This window comes from Hyperolius riggenbachi, chromosome 2 (genome assembly GCF_040937935.1).
Source record: "Hyperolius riggenbachi isolate aHypRig1 chromosome 2, aHypRig1.pri, whole genome shotgun sequence".
NCBI lineage: Eukaryota > Metazoa > Chordata > Amphibia > Anura > Hyperoliidae > Hyperolius > Hyperolius riggenbachi.
The window spans coordinates 143,561,370-143,583,822 of record NC_090647.1 but is presented as its reverse complement, the minus strand read 5'-3'; the positions used below and the strand labels follow the sequence as shown (position 1 = coordinate 143,583,822).

Below are 22,453 nucleotides of genomic sequence, written 5' to 3'. Positions count from 1 at the left end.
TTGTAAAATGCACTAGCACTTTTGAAGGACACCTTTTGTCACTAGCACACCTGATGAAGCCTCCGTTGGACGTAAAACATGTAGGGCACTTTTAAGGGTATTTATAGTTTAAGTAGCATTTATATGGGCTGAGATTGAGGGAATGCAGGCTAATTCCTGTACTTATTAAGGTGCATAAACGCCTTTGACTTATGTCGCCCCTCGAGGGATCATTACTCCTTAAAAATACATATGTGCATGTACCCACCAGTAATAAACATTTCACCAATAGGATAACAAGAGCTGCCCCCCCCCCCCTCCATTAGTACCAGTAAAATTAATGTGCTCTGTCTACACATGGCAGTTTTACCACTGTTTCATAGGCCAGACTCATTGACTATAAGTCAACTTTTCAGCAGTTCCAAATTAACTTAACAATGATGTATTAAAGGGACTCCGAGCAGTGCAGAAACTATGGAAAGATGCATATCATTTTAAAGCTCTCTTTCTCCTTTTTCCAATGATATATAAACCACCGCCCTACACCTTTTAGTTTTCGCTATTTTCGCGATTGAAATTGCCGCGGCCGCGATTTCGATCGCGAAAATAGAGAAAACTAAAAGGCGTAGGGCAACGATTTAGGTGTCGTCAGAAAGAGGAGAAAGAGAGCTTTAAAATGATATCCATCAAGCCATAGTTATATTGTATTACACAGGACGACACTTTCCCCAGTGTCAGCAGCTCCATTCTGCTGAATGCAGCTGCTGACTTTGAGAAAAAGTCGCCCTGTGTAATACAATATAACTATGGGAAGATGGATATCATTTTAAAGCTCTCTTTCTCCTCTTTCTGGCGACACCTAAATCGTCGCCCTACGCCATTTAGTTTTCTCTATTTTCGCGATCGAAATCGCGGCCGCGGCAATTTCAATCGCGAAAATAGCGAAAACTAAAAGGCGTAGGGTGGCGGTTTATATATCATTGGAAAGAGGAGAAAGAGAGCTTTAAAATGATGCGCATCTTTCCATAGTTTCTGCACTGCTCGGAGTCCCTTTAATGTTGGTGCCTTTTAGTACTTTTTTTGCTTGTTGCCTGCTTAAAAGGTTTTGTATAAAGAAAAAAACAGAAACGGTGTGAATTCAAGAGAAGACTTTTGTGAATCAACTCCTACATTGGTGACAAGCAGGGTGTAGCAGGTAAGCATTGCACCTGGCAACACCATACAGACATTGAAAAAGTTTACAATACAAATATTGTAATAAACGGAGAGAAACTTTTCATGGGCTGTATTCGTCACATATTAACCTGCCAGCAGACAAATGATACTAAAAGAATACTGCAAGACTGAGCGTCGTCTGAGCATAGGCGGGGGCCACTTTCTGTGCCACCACCAGTTATTTATTACACGGCATAAAAAATAAGCTAAGTTAGACTAATCTCAATAAATGTCTTTACAGGAACTTGGACCTTTATCAGTATAAGTGCTGCATATTGTGTAATGTAGAAACAACCTGAGTCTTTGCCGAGTCTATATTTGGACTAAACATTTGGCAGCCTATCTAATGCACAAGAGGATAAGAACACTACTTGACAGATATTCCAGAATGAAGAACACTCAGCAACTACTGCCTGGTTAATCTGCATTTCCTCTGAAAATTAAAACACAAATTCCCTAATGTAAATATTACTATCTCAATACAACAAGAAGGCTCTGGAGTAAATCTTTCGTAAATAAATGTCTTAATTGCCCTTTTTTTTTAAGATGCAACTTTTCACAGCCAGTTCTTGAAATTCCCACTATCTAAAAGTTGTGGCACATGTTTTCTTAGGACATTTCAGGTGTACATGACATTGGACCTAAACTCATAGGGGCAGGTTTACAACTAGCCACATAAAAAAAACTGTATGGTATACTCCCTTTATAGTAAAACCCAAGGGATCTGGTGCAGGTGTTTACTATATCAGAAGTTTACTATCAGGATTGGTCATACATTGTATGTTCATGCAGGTGAATGGTAGGGACCTAGGGACTGTGTTTACTATAAACAGAGGTTTACTATATCAGAGTTTACTATAATGAGATTCTCCTGTATGTTTCGGTCAGAACGGGGGAGCGGTGGGCATGAGGAGAGCCCACCACACATGCCTGCTCTCCCCATTTTTAAATAGTTTTTGCGCTAAGGTATTCTTTAACCACTTAAGTACCAGCAGTCTCTGCCCCCTTAAGGACCAGAGATTGCTGGTACCAGAGACTGCCGAATACCGACAAATCGCCGCACATACCCGCTGCAACTGCTGTCCACCCCATTCTGAGAGCCGGTCAGGAGCCGCTTTCATTGGCTCCTGACCATGTGATCGATGTAAGCCAATGGGAGTTGCTTACATTAATAAACAGGGTCGGGAGCCAATGAAATCGGCTCCTGACCTGCTCACAGGGCTCTGCTGTCATACAGACGACAGGGCGAGTGAGCTGGGGCGGGCAGAGAGCAATGCGATCGACGGGAATGTGTGGCGGCAGTGATCTGAAATCTACGCCCTGGCAACCACAACAGCATCAAAACAGGGTGTAGATTTCAGCTAGCGTTATCCTTAACTAGTTAAAGACGAGTGCAATGTGTATACACTTGCTTCATGTAAGCAGAAGCAGGCTTCTTTTCTTTTTGCTGTGTGACCAATAGCTCTGCCCTGTGAACTCTCCACAAGTAGGCGTTTTACTTGATTGAAAGAGCTCCCCCTTTTCCCCTGTGGCGTCTTGCCTCATTCCCATTACTAATGCCTGTAAACTGCTGCTCTAAAAGCATCAGTGGCACTGCCTCTTATTGATTGATCCTTTGGCACATATTCCAGCAAGGAACTTCAACACAAAAGCCACTGGTTAGTGCTTTTCATTGTTTATCATGCATGTTTGCGCTTTGACCCGCCCACACACCTGCCAGGTCCAGCTGTTGTATAAGGGAGTACACCTGGGTAGGTGCCAGGAGGCCCGCAAGCAGCCTGTCCTATCCATAACTGCAGCAAAGGCCTTAAAGAGGAACTCCAGTGAAAATAATGTAATAAAAAAGTACTTAATTTTACAAGAATTACTTACTTAGTCAGTGTTTGCCCATTGTAAAATCTTTTCTCTCTCTGATTTACATTCTGAAATGTATCACATGGTGACATCTCTACTGCTGGCAGGTGATGTCTGTGGAAGGAGATGCTGCTTTTTTGGCAGTTGGAAACAGCTGTTATTTCCAACAATGCAACAAGGCTCCCTCAGTGTGATGTCAGTACCTAGGTGCTGACATCACACTGTGGGAGGGGTTTCACCACAATATTAGCCATACAGAGCCACAGATAATCCATTTTAGAAAAGGTAAAGATTTCTTGCGAGAAAAGGGGGTATCAGCTACTGATTGGGATGAAGTTCGATAGTTGGTTACACTTTAAAGCTGCATTCTGAACATTCAAATACCACATCATTATCCGTTATTTAGGAAGTTACACCACATTATGAGTACAGAATACAAACGCAACTATCACAAAGGCAAGTGTAAGGTGTAAATGGACATGCAAGCACACAATCTAACTACTGTGTACCCTATAGTTTATTTATGATTAACTAAAAATATCTATTCAGGTTTGTTTACATATAACATTTTACATCTCCAAACCGACTATAAAGAATTGACTGCAACAAGTTAAAGTACCCTTTGAGCAAAACTGCAGTAACCCGTGGGGTAGGAGTATGATGAGTTAAGAACCTATGATAAAGATGAAAATCGTATTCTTTTTTTATACGCTGGTAAAACCATAAACATTATATTCAAGCTGCCATGATAAAAATAATGGAGCTACTAGTTCCCAAGTTGTAATACTTACCTTACAATTTCATTACTCGAGTCACTCACCCAAACCAAGCATATTAACCCTTTCCGCTCTATTGTTGGACATCAGGAGTGTTCTCCACAGCTCCTGAAGTCGGACAAGGAGCATTCGGGCTCCTCCGACACCACGCTGCGCCACTTAATTTACATATTACGTGGGCCTGTTTTGGCTGGCGCTGGCCACGCTGTCGTCAGGGCCCATTTATTTATAAATCCACTCTTACTTAAGATTTCTTACCCTGAAGATGTTCATCTGCATTGTCCAGCCAAACGAAAACTGCTGTTTGAAACTTCTGGAGTCTCTTCTGAACTTGCTGACTTGTCAGCCCTTTCCTTTGAGGACTCGTGCTATCTAGGTGTGAGAAGACAATATGAGTCATGAGAAATTAGTTGATGAGGAGTGATCATGTGGATTCTGTAGAAGTTAGCAAGCAGGCTTGAGAAAGCTACAGAGTTTTGGGAATAATCAGCACATGTTCTTTTACTAAAACATTCTCATCCAGGATGAAACATTTGATTCTAATGCACAGGTCCTATAAATTTCATCAGTAAATTGTACAACAGAAAAACTAGGAACAGTCTGCACTGCAGTAGTGTCAGCCACTATATTATATCCCGGAACAGCTCCAGGAAACCAAGCGTTCTCTTCATTACTGGCTGAAGGATTTTATTATTAAAATTTCTATTATTAATGACCAAGGATACGAATAAAGAAGAAATTCATTTTTTCTCACAGAAATGGGGCAATTAAAATACAATGATAATTTGTTTGCTTTTAAAGCAATCCTGTGATGGGGACTGAAAGTAAAATTTAGATTCTTTCCTCAGTAGTTGGATGCCTATGGATGATCTAGAGGCTTTCAGGATCCTTACTGAATCCACCGTTCCAGCACAGGACTCCCCCCCCCCCCCCCCCCCCCCCTACGTTAGCATATCCAGAATAGGCATGCGAACGTAAGATCTGTGTATTCTCAGTGGAATGAAGCCACTTGTGCACGCCTTTCTTCCTTAGTGCATAAGCACTTTGTTCTATTGGGTATGGGCGGACCTTAATCTCGCATGCCTAGTTCGGATGTGCCACGTAAGACCCACGGTAGGAGTGTGGCCACGAGAAGCTTATTTCAATAGGTTTAGTGGGGCTGGCGCTGGAAAAATGGGCTCCAAGAGTATCCAAAAAGCCTACGGACTATCCAGAGATTTCCCACTACTAAAATACGCGGTTATTCTTTTTTCCACTTCAAGTACGCTTTAAAGTGGACCTTACAGGTTTTGTCCAGACATATCAAAATAAAATTCTGCTGCTTTGCTCTGCCTGCAGGCCTCTGGACAGATGCAACAGGAAAAGGCAGACATTCTGTAAATATGCATTGATCTCATCTAGGTCTATTCTCTGCCTGGGCCATTGCAAATCACACCACATAAGTCAAGAGAGGATGAATATATCAGTGAATTTAACAATGATTTTACAGTTTTGTGAAAGAGTGGCAATTTAAATCTAAAACAGCAGATCAGGAAATCCTATAGCTCAAATTATGAATAACGCACTTTTGCTGAAAGTACATATGCTTGTTAATTAAAAAAACAAAAAAAACTCTTTTCTCCCTGATTTTATGTTTATTATGTTCAATTCACTGTACTTTTACTATGTTGCATTTCTATTCTTTAGTATTTCTGGTCTCTGGACTACACAGCACATTAGCAACTCGGTAGTTGCAACATGCTGCTAATAAACTAGAGATTCTATAAGTGAACAGCTTAGAGAAATGTCACTGTGACATATCACAGTGACAGATATCAAGTCACATGTCACAATATTGTGTTGCAGCAATAAGAGGCAAATGTACCATAGCTCTGCAGTCTATGATAGAGAAGATACGTTAGCAGAGACTTGTTGCTGCTACGAAGCTATAGCTAGCTAGGCAACAGCTGAAGCAGCTACCTACATCACACTTGCAGTAACATTTCACTGCACTGACGTACAGCAACTTGCTCCAAATCTCTACAAGGCTGCATGCATACCATGATCCTATGGGTCGCAGTATTATATACTTTAGACCCTTTTCACATAAATGGCTGAATTGCTTACTTACCACATGATTCAGCCATCAACCTGCCTGGCAGTGGCGTAACCATGGACCTTGAGGCCCCCATGCGAGTTTTACATGGGGCCCCAAGCACTCTATTGATATTAAGCCCTAAACCTACCAAGGACAGCTGCAGTGTCAGAAAGGAGTAATCCAAATAAGGAAACAGTTTATTAAAGAGAGTCTGAAGCCTTTCAAAATACCTGTTTTTATGCTGGAGGCTTCTTTATCATTATCACCCAAGCTGATTCGCCGCGGGGACGTGGCAGAATGAAGTCTTATTCCTCCCGAAATCCCCGGGGGAAGATTTAGGGCTCCTTCCGGGTAGAGGTAGAGCTTTGGGTAGTATCTCTGCCTCTACTCGCGTCAATCTGCCCTGATTGTCGCCTCTTCCTGCACCTCTCAGTCTTCTTTCACTGAGAGGGGCGGGGAGAAGCGGCGATCAGCATCGATTGACTGTACTGGAGGCAGAGCTACAGCGCAAAGCTCTGGCTCCCTCGGGCAGCAAAAGCCACGACCTGGAAAGTTGTGGAATTTTGTCCCGGGATTTCGGGGGGTTAAAGACTTTGTTCTTCAGCATCCCCACGGCGAATCAGCTTGGGTGATAATGATAAAGAAGCCTCCAGCATAAAAACAGGTATTTTGAAGAGCTTCAGACTCTCTTTAAGGATTAACATGATTTAATGCACATATAGAAGAGTTTATTACCAGCATAGCACCAAATGAAAAGCTAATAAGATGGATGAAGCATGGCCCCTAGAGTGCCCCTCTGGTCCAAGGGCCCTGGAGCAGTTGCAACCTCTGCATCCATTATGGTTACTCCACTGGAGCTTGGCATCGAGCAACATCCAGTATGTTTGTAACCACTAGTGTGTCAGCTGTTGACACAGCAGATCACTGCATGTAACTTCTAGTGTAGATTTCGTCACAGATAAATTAGAGAGGCTGATAGCTTAAAGGACTTACGAGGCCAAAATCCTTAAAAAAGTGAAGTACCTGGAAGATGTTTAAATGCACGGAGGACGCCGTCCGCGCCCTCCGTGCAGTTCCGCCGGGTCCCCTTCCTGAAAGCGCCCCCCCCGTGCCGATTGCGACCCCACAGGCCGGGTCGGGCTCTCATGTCGCTCCTAATATGGCCACCGGAGCTGGCCACGGCTGCGCAGTCCGCATTGCCCCGAGTGCGGCTGCGCAGCTCTAGGGCCAACCCCTCCGATCCACGCTACAGCTAAGGCGGCCATATTAGGAGCCGCATGAGAGCCCGACCCGGTCTGTGGGGTCGCGATCGGCACGGGGGGCGCTTTCAGGAAGGGGACCCGGCGGAACTGCACGGAGGGCGCGGATGGCGTCCTCCGTGCATTTAAACATCTTCCAGGTCCTTCACTTTTTTAAGGATTATGGCCCCGGAAGTCCTTTAACTGACAGATCCAAAGATCATAGAGTAATCTTGAGGAACAATAGATTCTGACCTAGAGAACTAGCTTATCTTTATTAGCACAGAAAGAGACATAGAGACACCTTCTGACTAGTCATTTAAACAGAGTCTAAAGGCCCATCTACACGATACGATTCTTTGTGCGATTCAATTACGACTCTATTTACGATCCGATTAAATCCATCATGTCCAATCGGGATTCGATTCAATTCGATATGCCGTTGTTTTGCAATGGCAAATCGAATTGAATCCCGATCGGACATGTTGGATTTAATCGTATCGTAAATAGAATCGTAATAGAATCGCACAAAGAATCGTATTGTGTAGATTGGGCTTAATGCCTGGTACACACCATGCAATTTCCTGTCAGATTGATGTGTTTAATCGATAATTTCCAACACGTGCAATCAGATTTCTAATCATCAGAAAATGATCGGAAATCAGATCGGACCTGATAAAAATTATAGATTTAACACGTTGATCTGCAGTGAAATTACTAATCTGTACTGGAACAAAAATCCAGATACTTACGAAGGTAGAAGGACGCCTGTAGATCGTACAGAGGCTACCCGTGTCCTCCTCGACACCACCGCCACTGGCCGGGTCTCTGACTGTTTGTTCCTGCCCGAGTACAGTGGCACCTGTGTAGTGGCATTGAGCCACTCGTGGACAAGCGTGGCTGCACTCGTACACGTCAGGGAGCGTGGCCTTGAGCTCTTGACGCATGCCCTGCTATTATTGGCTGCTGTGACTGGCCGGCGGCATGTCACACTCCTGCCCCATGCAGTGTAGTGCAGACCACCAACTCATATAGTAACAATTGTCTATACCCCATAAAAACACAATATTCAAACCAATTAAAAAGGTAACATTGGCCAAAAAGAAGGAGCCTTCTTGTGTCTGTAGCAGTAGTTACTCCCATGCAGATGCATTACTCCATATATGAGATAAAACATTCATCTTTAGTTAATCTTTAACGTAGTTTTGATATAAAAAAAATAGGTGTATGGGACATAAAAATAGCTGTAGAATTTTACACCAATTAAAGTCACTTCAGTTCTGAGCATCTAGCCAAAGTAATAGAACACTATGTCCAAAGCATGCCAGACTCAGGCCTTACAACTGAAAACTTATTTTCTACAGAGAGAAAAGTCAGGAGAAAAGCTTAGTGAATCCGGGCTATTAATGCCTACAGGCTACAAAACAAAGCATGGATATCTAGCACGTAATGTCTTTTCCTGATAGGCGCAGTTCCACTGAAATTGGGCATAGTGTGGAACCAGTCAGTGTTCGGGTTTTTGGCAGACATTTATATTGTTTTGATCTGAGTTTTTGAAACACTGATAAAGGCAGTATTAAGATTACAATATTACTTTCTATTTATCTTTTTAAAATTATTTCCTGTTTATTTTTTAAATCTTACAATAATATAGGCAAAGTGTGAAGATTTCTGTGTTCCATCTCTGCACTCTAAACTTTTAATTGCTAAATGAGAGTGTTGTCACTTAGACTAATAAACAGCATAATGATTATAACAAAAGATGCTCTCATCCGAGCCTGGCAGATGGGCCCAGTGCCATTCCCTCATGTAAGTGAATGAATATTATTTGCTGAACCAACAGTCTAACAGTCCCACTAGATTGTTAGTGCTCAGCCGCAGTGCTACGAAATGCTGGGAAACTACTCCACTGATAAAGCCGTGTCCATGGGCCAATTTTAATCACTACAGTACATGCCAAAATCCCCAAGTACATTTCCTGAAATATTAATTAAGTTAATCTCCTTTTGCCAAAATAACTCTTTCAAATTTGGATGATTGACTGAAGTGATTTGTTTTAAACATTCCTTATGGTGCTACAAAAACAGATAAAAGAGGTAATTGACAAGGGATCTTTAGGGGCTACACAACAAATGGCCTTTAACAGAACAGGACGCAAGTATAAAAGGATTTGTATAACCAGTCTAACAGCCCAGTGAACAGATATGAATATAAAATGAGGTAACTTCGTTATAAAGCCTTATATACACACACTAGGTTGAACTTGGCTGAGGCAGCCATTCAAGGACATCTGAGAATCTGCTGTAATAAGTAATTACAGAAAATGTGAAGCCTCACTACAATATAAGTCAGATACTTACCTATGGAGAGGGAAGTCTCTGGAACCTACAGAGCCTAACCAGTCCACTCTCTATGTCCTTGTTCCAGCGCTGTCTCCTGTTCAAATTTGCCACCTCCGGGAGCCTCGGGAAGCACGCCTGTCCCCGAGGCCTTCAGAGGACAAGCAGCTGTATGAAGCTGCCTTTCTTCAGAAGAACTCGAGGACACAAGTGCTCCCGAAGGATCCTCGAAAGCGAATTCGACCAGTGGGTCACATACCCGAAACAGGGGTGCTGGAACGAGCATACTGAGAGAGGACCGGGAAGGCTCTATAGCCTAGGTTCTCAACGTGTTGTACGTGTATCCCAGGGGTACTTCTGATGGTTCCAGGGGTACTCAGGCTTGATATACTTAAACCAAAAATAAAAAATGTAGAGTTTTAGAAAATGATAAATCTTATTTCAACAACACCAAATTAGTCATTTAGATAATTAAAAGCAATAGTAAATGCTTGGAAATTGTTTAGAACCAATTACCATGTACTACAATAAAATATATATTTGACAATGTTTACTATGCTAGGGGGTGCTTGGTGAGTACAGGGTTTTAACCACTTGCCGACCGCGCACTCATAACGCGCGTCGGCAAAGTGGTAGCTGCAGGACCAGCGACGCAGTACTGCGTCGCCAGCTGCAGGCTAATTAATCAGGAAGCAGCCGCTCGCGCGAGCGGCTGCTTCCTGTCAATTCACGGCGGGGGGCTCCGTGAATAGCCTGCGGGCCGCCGATGGCGGCTCGCAGGCTAAATGTAAACACAAGCGCAAATAATCCGCTTTGTTTACATTGTACGGCGCTGCTGCGCAGCAGCGCCGTAAGGCAGATCGGCGATCCCCGGCCAATCAGCGGCCGGGGATCGCCGCCATGTGACAGGGGACGTCCTGTCACTGGCTGCACAGGACGGATAGCGTCCTGTGCAGCCCCGATCACCGGGGATGACAGGTAGGAGAGGGAGGGGGGGAAATTCGCCGCGGAGGGGGGCTTTGAGGTGCCCCCCCCCCCCGCAACATGCCAGCCAAGAGGAGCGATCAGACCCCCCCTGCACACCATCCCCATAGGGGGGAAAAAAGGGGGGCGATCTGATCGCTCTGCGTGCTGCCTGATCTGTGCTGGGGGCTGCAGAGCCCACCCAGCACAGATCACAGAATACTGCGCTGGTCCTTAAGGGGGGGTAAAGGGTGGGTCCTCAAGTGGTTAAAAGGGGTGCATACCAATAAAATGTTGAGAAACACTGGTCTATCGGATCCAGAGTCTTCCCTCTACATGGGGAGCATATCAGGTTTAGGTTTGCTTTAGTATCACTTTAAAGACAGCTAAAAAAGAACTCTACCAGAGTGTCCACTAGATGTCCACTCCATGTACTGCTAAAATATCCATATCTTTTATTGAGACATCCACTAAAGCATTTGACACATTTCAGACCTCACAGGGTTCCCAGTCAAGCTCTGCCTAAAAAGCACTCATAAAACATGTCCCTTTATGTCAAGTCAAACTCCAGGAAAAAAAAAGTTCTTGTAGTTCTGGAAAGTGTGGTAAGGGGTTAGAAGAGGTTTTTATTTATTTCTGTTCTCCAAGAGAGTGACTGATACCATAACAAATACATCGTTGTGTCATGGAGTTAAAAGAGAAACTCCGACCAAGAATTGAACTTTATCCCAATCAGTAGCTGATACCCACTTTTACATGAAAAATATAATGATTTTCACAAACAGACCATCAGGGGGCGCTGTATGACTGATTTTGTGCTGAAACCCCTCCCACAAGAGGCTCTGGTACCGTACGGTACTCTGGGCAAACTGCCACAATGTAACAATGACACACACAGGAAATGGCTGTTTATAGCTGTCTGTTAAAGCCAGAACAGCTACATAATCTGCCCACAGTAACAATGTCACCATGTAATACATGTCAGAATGTGAATCTGGGAGAGGAAAGATTTTACAATGAGCAAACTCTGACTAAATCATGTATACATAATTATTGTAAAAATTAAGCACCTTTTTATATTAAATTATTTTCACTGGAGTTCCTCTTTAAGCCCCATACAAACACTCAACAGCGGTCTTTTAGGCTCTCACAACTTTTCTTGTGGGACACCTAAAAAAATCTCTTGCTATTGTTCAAGCTGCTAATAAGACTGATAAGAAGTCAATTCAATATTTGTATTGACTTCTTATCAGTCTTATCAGCTGCTTGAACAATGATTTTTTTTAGGTGTTTCACAAGAAAAGTTGTTTCTGCTGAGATACTTTGGTTGAAGGTATGTGTATGGGGCGTTAGAAACCATACAAATCCTCATTTCCCTATCCTGAAACATATACATTTTTCTTTTAATAAAGCCATTAAGCTCATTGGAATGCCAAGGCACAGGAAGTTGGGGAATACATCTCTCTCCCCAAAAGGAACAATAAAAAACACACAAAAGTTTCTAACATGTTACAACTGGTACACGATCCAAACTTAAAATAAAGGTTTCTTACAGGGAACCTGAAGCAAGAAGTATATGGTGGCTGCCATATTTATTTCTGTTTAAACAATACCAGTTGCCTGGCAGCCCTATTTGTCTGCAGTAGTATCCAAATCACAACAGAAACAAGCATGCAGACAATCTTGTTGAATTTGACAATAATGTCAGAAACATCTGATCTGCTGCATGCTTGTTCAGGGTCTATGGCTAAAAGTATTATATGTAGAGTATTAGCATGATAGCCAGGCAACTGGTATTGTTTAAAACTATATATTTCTCACTTCAGTTTCTCTTTAAGAGAGAACCGGGAAGGGTTCTCTTTATGTTTAGCTTTAAATAATAAACATGTTGGCTTAGGGCTCGTTCATCTTTCTGTGCACACTATGTGCACTTTCTAGAATTGTTCCCAATGTAATAGGCACCAAAGAGGCACCACAGTGCATGTAAACGGTGATTGCAATGCATGTGAAAATGAAAGAATTTTAAAGGTCAGCAATATGAATGAGTTCTTACGTAAGGTTCATATTTCCTTTGTTCCTTTAGACTCTAAGCTCAGACAGACAGGGTTTTCTCTCCTATGGTACCATGGTATTGATGTGTATACACTGTTATCTTACATGGACGTACTGTACATTTTACAAGCTGTGCTGTATGCCTTACAAAACCCTTAGAGAAAAAAGGCACTAAAGCCACAATCAGTACTCAAGTGAAAAACATTTCTTAATTAAATCACGTGCAATATGGGTAGAGTTCCCTCATTAGGGGCAAAACGATTACAAGAAGATAAATACACTGAAAAATTATATAAGCAGCTGAGAGGTCGACCTCCTCACTGAGCATCATCCTCACACATGCAAATATGGAGGGCCAACAAGCCAAAAACAGAAGTTTTTTGTACCAGTAGATTGAGCGGAGTAGCATATAATTGCACCTGCATGTCACTAATGAGCCCCATGAGAAAAAATTTAAAAATTATAAGGATAACAATTCCCACATACACCATCAATTGTTTATTATGGGGGGGGGGGGGTAATCCCAGCAAACATACATCTATAGACTGTGATCACAATCAATTGTCATATTCAAAATATGCAAGGCAATCTCTTATTAGATTACAGCTGTATATATATTGAAGTTAGGACAAATAGTAAGCGAGCACCCAGAAAACAGCCCATCACACACTGCAGTATGTATGTAACTGCACTCACACGCATGGAGACTTGTTCCATCTGTGATATGCTAGTTCTGAAGAGGCTTATAGATTGTCGGCTGGTCAGAAAAACTCAGAGTGGCCCATTTTTGTCCTGTGATCTACCAGCATGGCTTGGCATACACCCAGCGGTAATCAGCATGGGACTTCAGAAGCAAGACACTTCTCTTGTCTAGGCTTCTCCCACCTATGCGTTTTGCCCAATTGTGGGGCTTTGTCAGGGTGTGCTGTATGTCTGTGTAGTTTCTGTATAAGCACTGTACAGAAACTCAGTCTCTGAGTGCCCTTAATGATCATTACTTGCTTGTTTAGGAAGACACTGCAGAACACAGGTGCTGTACAGACACACTGCTTAGCTAGCATGCACTGTTAAACAGAAAGGGTAGGTGGGACAATAGGCAGCATGTGAGCTTCCAATGAGGTGAGTATGATAACACTGCAATCATTTGTCGCTTGGGGCTTTGCAATCCGGTATGCGCATGCATGATTCTCGTCCGAGATCAATTGTCTCGGCCACAGTTTCTTTTCTAGCATGTGTACAAGCCTTCAGTCTTGCTTCTTCGTGTAAACTGTTTGACACCGCTTCCACTTAAGATAAATTATTTTATACAGCACCATAGAATATGATGGTGCTATATAAAATCCCAATAATAATTAGATTTAGTTGATTTATTTCAGAACCTGTATATATACACATGTTTGTTATTAGCAGCAGATGAGACGTCATTTTCAACTCCAAAGAAACCCTTAAACAAAATAATTAAAAGGAGCAAACACAGATATTTGACTTGTAAGCCTACAGAATTATAATAAGGGAACAACCATGAGAATGGATATTGAAATTCTTGCAAATAGTGCACCTGTAGCACTTGGATCGCAACACTGCAGTTAGAAGGTTTTGGAGCACATCCAGGGGAAATATAATGTGCCTTGTGTCCTTTAAATGTATAGTTTTTTTTGTTTTGTTTTTTATTTTTACAAATTTATTTTATCTTTTATTTAACTTAGTATTATAATTATTCATTTATAAAACACCAACATCTCTTGAGCTGTGCAGATATTTTGTAAAAATTCACATGGAGAAATATGGACACCATGGATCCAAATACATCTGTATAGCACGTTTCTCAACATTATTACAACGTACCCCTTTGAATGGACAGGTTTTGCTATGCACTCTCTGCTGTGAGTGACATCATCTCAAGTGCTGCTTAACACGTGTACATTTGTTAGCAGTATTCTATAGTGTTGTGTGAATGCAATCCAAACATTTCTAAATCATATAAACACATATACAATTTTTTTTTCAGCTCTGCGACTATGGATTGGCTGCAACAAGTTCAAGTACTCCTTGAGCTCAGCATAGGTGCCCCTTGGGATACATGTCCCACATACTGACAACAAAACAGACATACCAAGACACAACAGGGCCCTCACACAAGCTTCCTGTCCAAGTGCCAACTACATTTTATAAAGTATTTGTCAGGAAATTATTGCTTATTACAAGTAAATATGTTAAACTTTTGTGAATCTCACCCACCGGTTTTACTGGCAAGCTACCCAAGTACAATAAGGTTCTTGTTTTACTCTTCTGTTGTACAGACATACTAGCTCCAAAAAGAACAATTGATCAGGACGTGGTCTCTATAATGTTATGGTGCCCATACACGATACAATAAAAACATTCGATTTTCCCGTTTATTCGATCTAAATGATCAAATTGAATGAAAGTTGAAAATATTTTTTTTTTCGATCAAGAAATTCGAACGATTATCACATTTTTTCGGGAAAAATGATCGGACATGCTGGAAAAATCTTTATATTCGATCTAACAGAATAATCGAACTAAATTATCTAATTGAAAAATTGTACCATGTATGGCTACTGTAACGAACGGTGGAGGACAGAAAGGATCTGATTACCGGTGATCTGCAGTATCACAGGGAATACAGATGTATACCAGATTATAAGTGATCTGCAGTATCACCGATAATCCGATATACCAGCTAACCTCTGTACACCGGAGTGTAGTGTTTGGTGTAACAGTAACACTTAGAGGACTGAGCCTCAGTGCAGAGAGGAGTACTGCACGGCTTCCTTCCGAAGACCTGAACTCTCCAAGGCGGGAGGAGTCAGGCTGCGAATAGGAAGGTAGTCTGAAAGTGACACTCAGAAGGAAGTGTCACTAACAGGACGGGGAACCGCCTCCAATAGTGAGGTCGGTTCTCGAGGTCGGACAAGCCAGGTCGTAAACACACGGACAGATAAAGTACAGATTTAGAAGGCAGAGGCGGAGTCTGGGTACAGGCAAGGTTCGGCAACAGGGTATCAGAAATATCGAGGTACAAGATCAGGAGGCAGAAGCAGAGTCTAAGGACAAGCCGGGGTTCGGCAACGGAGTATCAGAATGGCAAGGTACAAGATCAGAATATAAGAGGATGGTCAGGCAGGCAGAAGGTCATAACAGATAATCACAATCAAACTAGTACTTTAAGCTATCAACAGAATCTAGCTAAGTGTAGGATAACAGCTCCAGCTGGTCCCGGCACACTTAAGGATCTGACTATGGGTCTGAGTGCTCCCACGTATGTGTTCGCAACGCCAGACAACGAGCAAGTGAACAGCCAGCAGTATATATACACAAGGACCTCTCCAGGACCTCCCTAATTGCTGGATCAATGAGAGTAGTGGAAAATGTCAGCTGACCCACTTGGTCAGCTGATTCTCTTCTGGCTGTTATTTAAGCTCTGCCTCTGTGCGCGCGCGCGTGTCACTCTGAATCTAGGTGGACTATCAGTCCCAGCCACACCAGTACTGTTTTGCAATGTATCCAGTGAACCGAGTGCGGGAGCCGCCTCCAATGCGGATTCCGCCGTTACCAATGCGGATTCCGCCATTACCAATGCGGATTCCGCCGTTCCCAATGCGGATTCCGCCGCTCTGCCTATGCGGCATGCGGCGTTTTTTCCGCGTTGTGACGCCATGCTGGATGCGGAAACAGCCGCCTCACCTTGAGAGGCAGCGGCTTTTCCGCGTTTCATCACAGCTACCTTTAGAGATTTGTTTACTGCTACCGTGTTTCCCCTAAAGTAAGACATCCCCTGAGAATAAGCCCTAGCAGGAATTCCTAGCATGCTTGAAATATAAAACATCCCCCCGAATGTAAGCCCTAGTGGCAGCCCACATGACACCAGCAAGTCACGCTCAAAACAAAGCCTGGATACAGGAGAGCAGCAGTATAATGTGAGTTCTACAGTCCTGTATACTGTATGTGTGTCAGGCAATTTGTGTTTTTGTTGGAGCCAGCCCTCCTGATCTGCCCTGATAAGCATCAGCAGCACTTCACCTCTTCACCTTTTCCCAGGACACACCTTTTCCCAGGACACACAGCTGAGCATGACAGAGTTCTCTGCCTGCAAGAAATAGACTCTTAACCACATGTTCAGTAGAATCAATTTCTTGTAAGTGAGAGCGTATATCTGCAAACCACAAGCTCTGTGTTTCAGCATGGCATGCAGTATATACATTTTGTATAGGAAAACTACCAGTGTTTCCCCAAAAAATAGGGCATTCTCTGAAAGTAGGCCCTATCACATCTTTTGTAGCAAAAATGCATATAAGAGAGTGTCTTATTTTCAGGGAAACGCGGAAGTATAAAATGTTTTTGCTCCCAAACACTTTTCCAGTTAAAGCAACCCTGAAGTTGCATACAAAGAATAAACTTTAAATACTCACCCCATTGGTGGGAAGTCTCTGGACAGTCCCATCAGGAGCAATTTGAGTCTTCTATGCTGGAACGAGTGCATCCAGATCAGGCATGTGTGAGTATGGCTCGCATATGTGCAGTAGAACAAATAACTCGTGCACAGATGAAAAGAGCCCTGCATGAGCAGCTTTGTTCTTCTGGTCATGTGCAGACAGTACTCACGTACTCACGGTAGCCCAGTGTGGATGAGCTCATTCACGGCCACTCTCCCAGAAAATAAAGAGGGACCCCAACACTGGATCAGTGGGCTGCAGATGGACCTTCCATAGGCTTCCGACTAATGAGGTAAGCATTTAACATTTGTGTTTTTTTATTTTTGGGGGGGGGGGGGGGGGATTTCAGTATTGCTTTAAACTAGTCTTTGCACTCTATAAATAAATTATATATATATATATATATATATATATATATATATATACACACACACACACATCTATACAGTGTTGGGCTCCCCAATCTCCATGTATATGAAGTTCTGCATTCTAGATCTTACTGAAGAAGACACCCCTAAGTTTGATAAAACCTTTCTGATTGAGACCGTGTTTATTGTTAAACAATGTGTCACCTACAGGTGGCTATCCTCCTTGCTCCCTAATCTAGATAACTGGACATCTAGAGTTATAGGTTGTCTTCCCTATAAGAAACTGGTATAGGCCACAGAACTTGCCCCTCTAAATTTAATAAGGTCTGGGACAGATGGTTGAATATTGCCTAGGTTCCTTTCACCCCTGAACTATACGTGATTAACTATTATTTGTTATTGCACATATTTATGACTTACTCCAGAGTCCAGACATTTACTGTATATGTATTATACTTGATTCTCATGCTTTTGATAAACTATGTCATATCTCTGTATTGTAATACTATACCTATTCTATATGTCATGTAATGTTGAATCTCCTCAATCAACTCTTCTGCTTGTTGTAAAAAATACATATTTTTATATGTTGTTGGTAATAAAACTAATAAAATACAATACCTTTAAACGCTCATCAAAACCTGGCACGCATAGTCTGGTTACAGTGGAAGGGAGCAGGACCATGAGAGGTGAATGGAAATGGCTCTGTGATTAACATTCCTGTCATTCCTCAAACCAGCTACTCTCACCCTTTATCTGTTCTGCCCAGTGATTTTTAAGGGGACCTGCAGACCTGCTTTACTCATCAAAATTCTTATAGGCCAACCCTGGCCGTAATTTTGCTGCCAGAGCTTAGACCAGTTATTTTAAATGGTCAGTGGTGCTGTTACATGAATATGATTCATGTTATATGTAATTTATATAAACCTTCAACTTGCCTGTAAACAGATTTTACAAGAGGAAGGGAACAAACAATTGCTTTCTGATATAAAGCCTATTTGTGTTTAGAGTCTTGTGGACCATGATCAAATAAAGTTTCAAGCTGCTTTCAGGGTAGTGATTTGCGTAAAGTGGAGGTGAGCAAAAATCAGGCTATAATGCCAATTTAGCCAATTTGCAGATTCACTAAAGCAGCCAGGCCATGCATCATGTATTAATATTTAATAATTTTTCATTTCAGAAATCCCTCTTCAAAACTCCTATCAGCTGTAGTAACCCCATTGAATCCACCATGCAGGTTGGGCATCGAGGGTGGCTTTGCCTTATGACCACTGCCAGTGTACTTGGCTTTAAACATTAGGGCTGTAGACAAATGACTCTTCCCCAGCTATAGTGCTCAGAAGGAGATGGAAGTTATATATTAAGGGGGCTTATGGTACTATCTGGAAACTCCCTTAATATGGAAGTAATCAAACAGCCAACCTTAGCCAGGTAAAAAGCAGGATTTAAAGTGTAAAAAAAAAAACATTAAACAGACATTGTGATTTTTTTTAAATACACTGCTTACTAAAGTATTTTTATAAGATCCAAATCCACATTTAATTTCCAGTGGTCTTTTACCACTGCTCTTCATCCATGCTCTACCTTCTGTAATATTCTTAAATAATTGGAGAACGTCTACCCACCATCTGTACTCGATAAATTCTCTGCCACAACTGACCAGGAACCCTGCAATCAGCATATTTGAATTTGCTGCCAAGGCTTTTTGATCCATTAGGATCAATGGAGATCTTTAAGCATGCCAATACAGAAAAAAGCAATTTTCATGTTGGGGTTGGTAATGGTCTACTACTGGGATAACTAGCAGCAGCAATCTGAAGTCAAGCGTCTCATGTCATCAACCCCATTGGAGTTACAACAGGAAAAGTGGCATTTGCCAAATTGTCAGGGATATCAGCTCACTATTTAGGCATATAATATTATTATTAGGAGTAAAGTTCTCTCTGTATGACAGAACACCTAGCTGTGTCAGGGTCTCCAGGAAACCATGAGGATAAGCTAATGTCAAGGAGAGACTTGCCAGATAAACATTACGTTTTCAGCATGGGGAGAGGACTGTCAGAATAGATAGAGATCTGCCACATTGAGGAGGCCTGTCAATTCTAGGAGGCATGTAGAGAAGAGTTGGCTGTGAAATAGAGGCACATGTGTGGGGAGAAGGCATGATGTCTACACAGGGGGTCCTGTGAGAAAGGTGGGTAAGGAAGTGGGTGTCTGTAGAAGAAAATACATAAAGGTCCTACTTGTGGATACACATCTGCATGAAGGACATCATGTCTGTACAGAGAAGAAGCCTACCAACGCAGACAAAATTGGATTGATAGAATAAAAGCTCCAGCCAAGAAAATATAGGCTTATAAGATGGACTTCTTCAGAGAACTAAAAACAGAAAGAAGCAATAAAATAAAAGTCTGACTAAATTCCACGTACTTGCAGAGTTATGTCTGAGCACTGCATTAATGATTTCATTTTATATGGCTTTATTTAATTTGAATAGTACCTGGCAGTTAGTCGCAGTTCCCATTAAGTTATAAACAAAATGAGTGGTTTGCCAAAACAGAACACAAAACACCATACAAGAACAATGCATCCAAGGAAGTCTCCATATTAAACTGGGCTCATCCGTAACACAGCCACATGTAAAATCTGCTACAAATGAGCAACAGAAATACTTAGCTGCCTTCCTCTAGACTATTATTAGAATGGAGCACAGGAATCCATTTTCCAGATTAATTCCCAAAGGAGTAATATTTTACATGAAACACGACACATTTATAGAAACGGTGACCTTTTACAGTCAAACCATTCCATTTTCTTCACTGGCCATTGTACCACGTGTCAGACTCGGGTAGAAGGAGCATTGGAGTGGCTAATAAAGCTGGACTACTTTATATGTTTTTTTCTTCCATAAATGAGTTTATGGAATAGAGCAAAAATTGCATACACTTCCAGTGTCTGAAGTTATGAATGAGATAGAAAAGTACATTGCCTGTAATCATACAGTAAATAGTATACAAATACATCTGGGCAAAGTTTTATATGCAAATATCCCATCAATGAAAACTAACAGGGGCACATGCAACATGAATAGAAGCAATAATCAACCAACATTATCTCTAAGACCCAGCCCGCCATGTGAGGAGCGCCAATCAGCCAGTTTACATGTTTTATGTGAAATGTCTTACCAGCCAAAACGTTTTTTAATCCTACCGAAAAAGCACAGGCAGTCCAGAAGCACAAAAAAAATGCATAAGCAGCTTTGGAACCATACCTTTCTCTCTTCTGAAGTTGTCCAACACAGCATGAACAAATACCAACCCCAGCCTGGTGACTGGACAGTGCTGGTCAGCAGCTGATAAGGTCATCATCTACTCTCCAGTCCTGTAGTTATACTCACAATAGTACACTTGGGAGGAAATTACTTGGCACCCAGTAAACGGAGATAAAGGGCCCAGCCCGCACATAAAAGTAGCAAACATATGTTGTAGATAACTCCACCAAAGATCACTTATATGAAAGCGACTTGATTAGCTCAGGGGCATGCAGCTGGTCAAATTGCAGAAAAACACGTGAAATTGCTAAGTACAAAAAAGTTAGTCCAGGCACTGTCACTTTAGGGCTTTAAATCATTCTGCCGCCATGTCGAGAATACAAGACAACTTCATATACACAAGTTTTGCAAGATATTTCTGACCTGCAATGCCGGGTGACAAAGGGTGGGTAAGGGAGACGGTGACCGGGGATGTAGGACGGCACAACAGCCAAGTCCTTCAAGGACTTCTGAGCAAGCGACATTCTCAAGGGAAATATCAATGCTTTTTATTAATGGGAAACTGGATTGGGAGTAATATCGGACATGAGGTAATTTATCAATCGGATGCATCTATAGGGCGCTAGGACCATCAGAACTACAGTATACAGTTGTACTGCAGGTCCTAGCTATGAATATAAACCAATGCCTGTCAGGGTAAGGAGACCACACACTCCACTATTTACAGAAAATGTCAGTAGAAGCTGTGGACACTGCACAGAGAAATGAAAGTATTTAAGATCGTTTTTAATATTTTATTAATATCTTACATGGCTTATGGGAGGGGAAAGGAAGCTACAGTGATAATAAGGTTTATCTGGTGAAGGGTTTTACTGAAGCCAGTCTGGGAAAAAAATTACCACTGGACAAAACCTCATATTAAAGGACTGCACTGATGCAGAAGGCAGGGGAGAAGTGCCAGATAGCTTGACAGTCCAAAGCCACCTCTGCACCTAGCATGTTATCATATACGAGGAGATGATTGTGTGTGCGCACACTCAAAACATTTCGGGATAGAAAGATGCCACCAAGAAGATCCTGGGGCTGATAAGCTTAATGCAATAATTCTTTTGTGCAAGGAAGAGAAGAAATTGGTAAGGTGAAAGGGAGATGGCGAATGGGGTGGGTGCACTTCAAATGTTAATAACTGACATTTGATAAAACATAGAGTAAGCAAGCAGCTCGGATTGACCCAAACCACTAGAAATGTATAGGGGGATAAAAGATACCGAAAAGCCCTCCTATTAATAAGCAATGCTTGGTGGAATTTGTCTTCTTAAAACAGAAGGAAACTTGCAATAATTCAGTTATAAGTGAACATTTTTGGTTACCCACAATGCACCACTACTGAATATGCAAATTATCTCTTTTCGCCCCTGTAAGCCAAACAAGCATCCAGGACTGCTGGTGTATAGCAAGCCTATAGCTTTAAATATTACACAGCCACATCAACCCAACATGTAGACAGCCTGTTTCTGGCTTTTGGCCCTCATCAGTGCATGGCAGAGATTGATATGGCTGTATGGGATAGGGCTTGGACCAGTACAACAGAGTAACCAAGCAGCTCGGGATGAACCAAACCACTAGGAATGTATAGGGGGATAAAAGAGACCAAAAATCCCTCCTACTAATATGCAATCAGGATGATACCATTTATTGGCTAACTTAGAGATGGATAAACAGTGAGCTTTCGTCGGACTGGTTCCTGACCAAAACTGAAAAACACAGCTTATATACACTGACATACAGAGGAGAAACATTCTTTGCAAACATAAATGTAATTAGATGCCTTAACTGTTACTGAGGAGGCTTTCCCAGGCATCCT

The 22,453-nt window shown here is 42.0% G+C and overlaps 1 protein-coding gene across 3 annotated transcripts in view; it reads right to left on the bottom strand.

Moving 5' to 3' along the window:
• DGKA (diacylglycerol kinase alpha) overlaps positions 1-22,453 on the bottom strand; it is a 245,608-nt gene that overhangs the window by 192,577 nt on the left and 30,578 nt on the right. For 2 of the 3 annotated variants that reach the window (XM_068267592.1, XM_068267591.1), the window contains one exon: positions 4,083-4,196. The exons of the other annotated variant lie outside the window; for it this stretch is intronic. The gene's annotated coding sequence lies outside the window, so the exon portion shown is untranslated. The remainder of the gene's footprint in view (positions 1-4,082; positions 4,197-22,453) is intronic. 3 annotated transcript variants of the gene reach the window in all.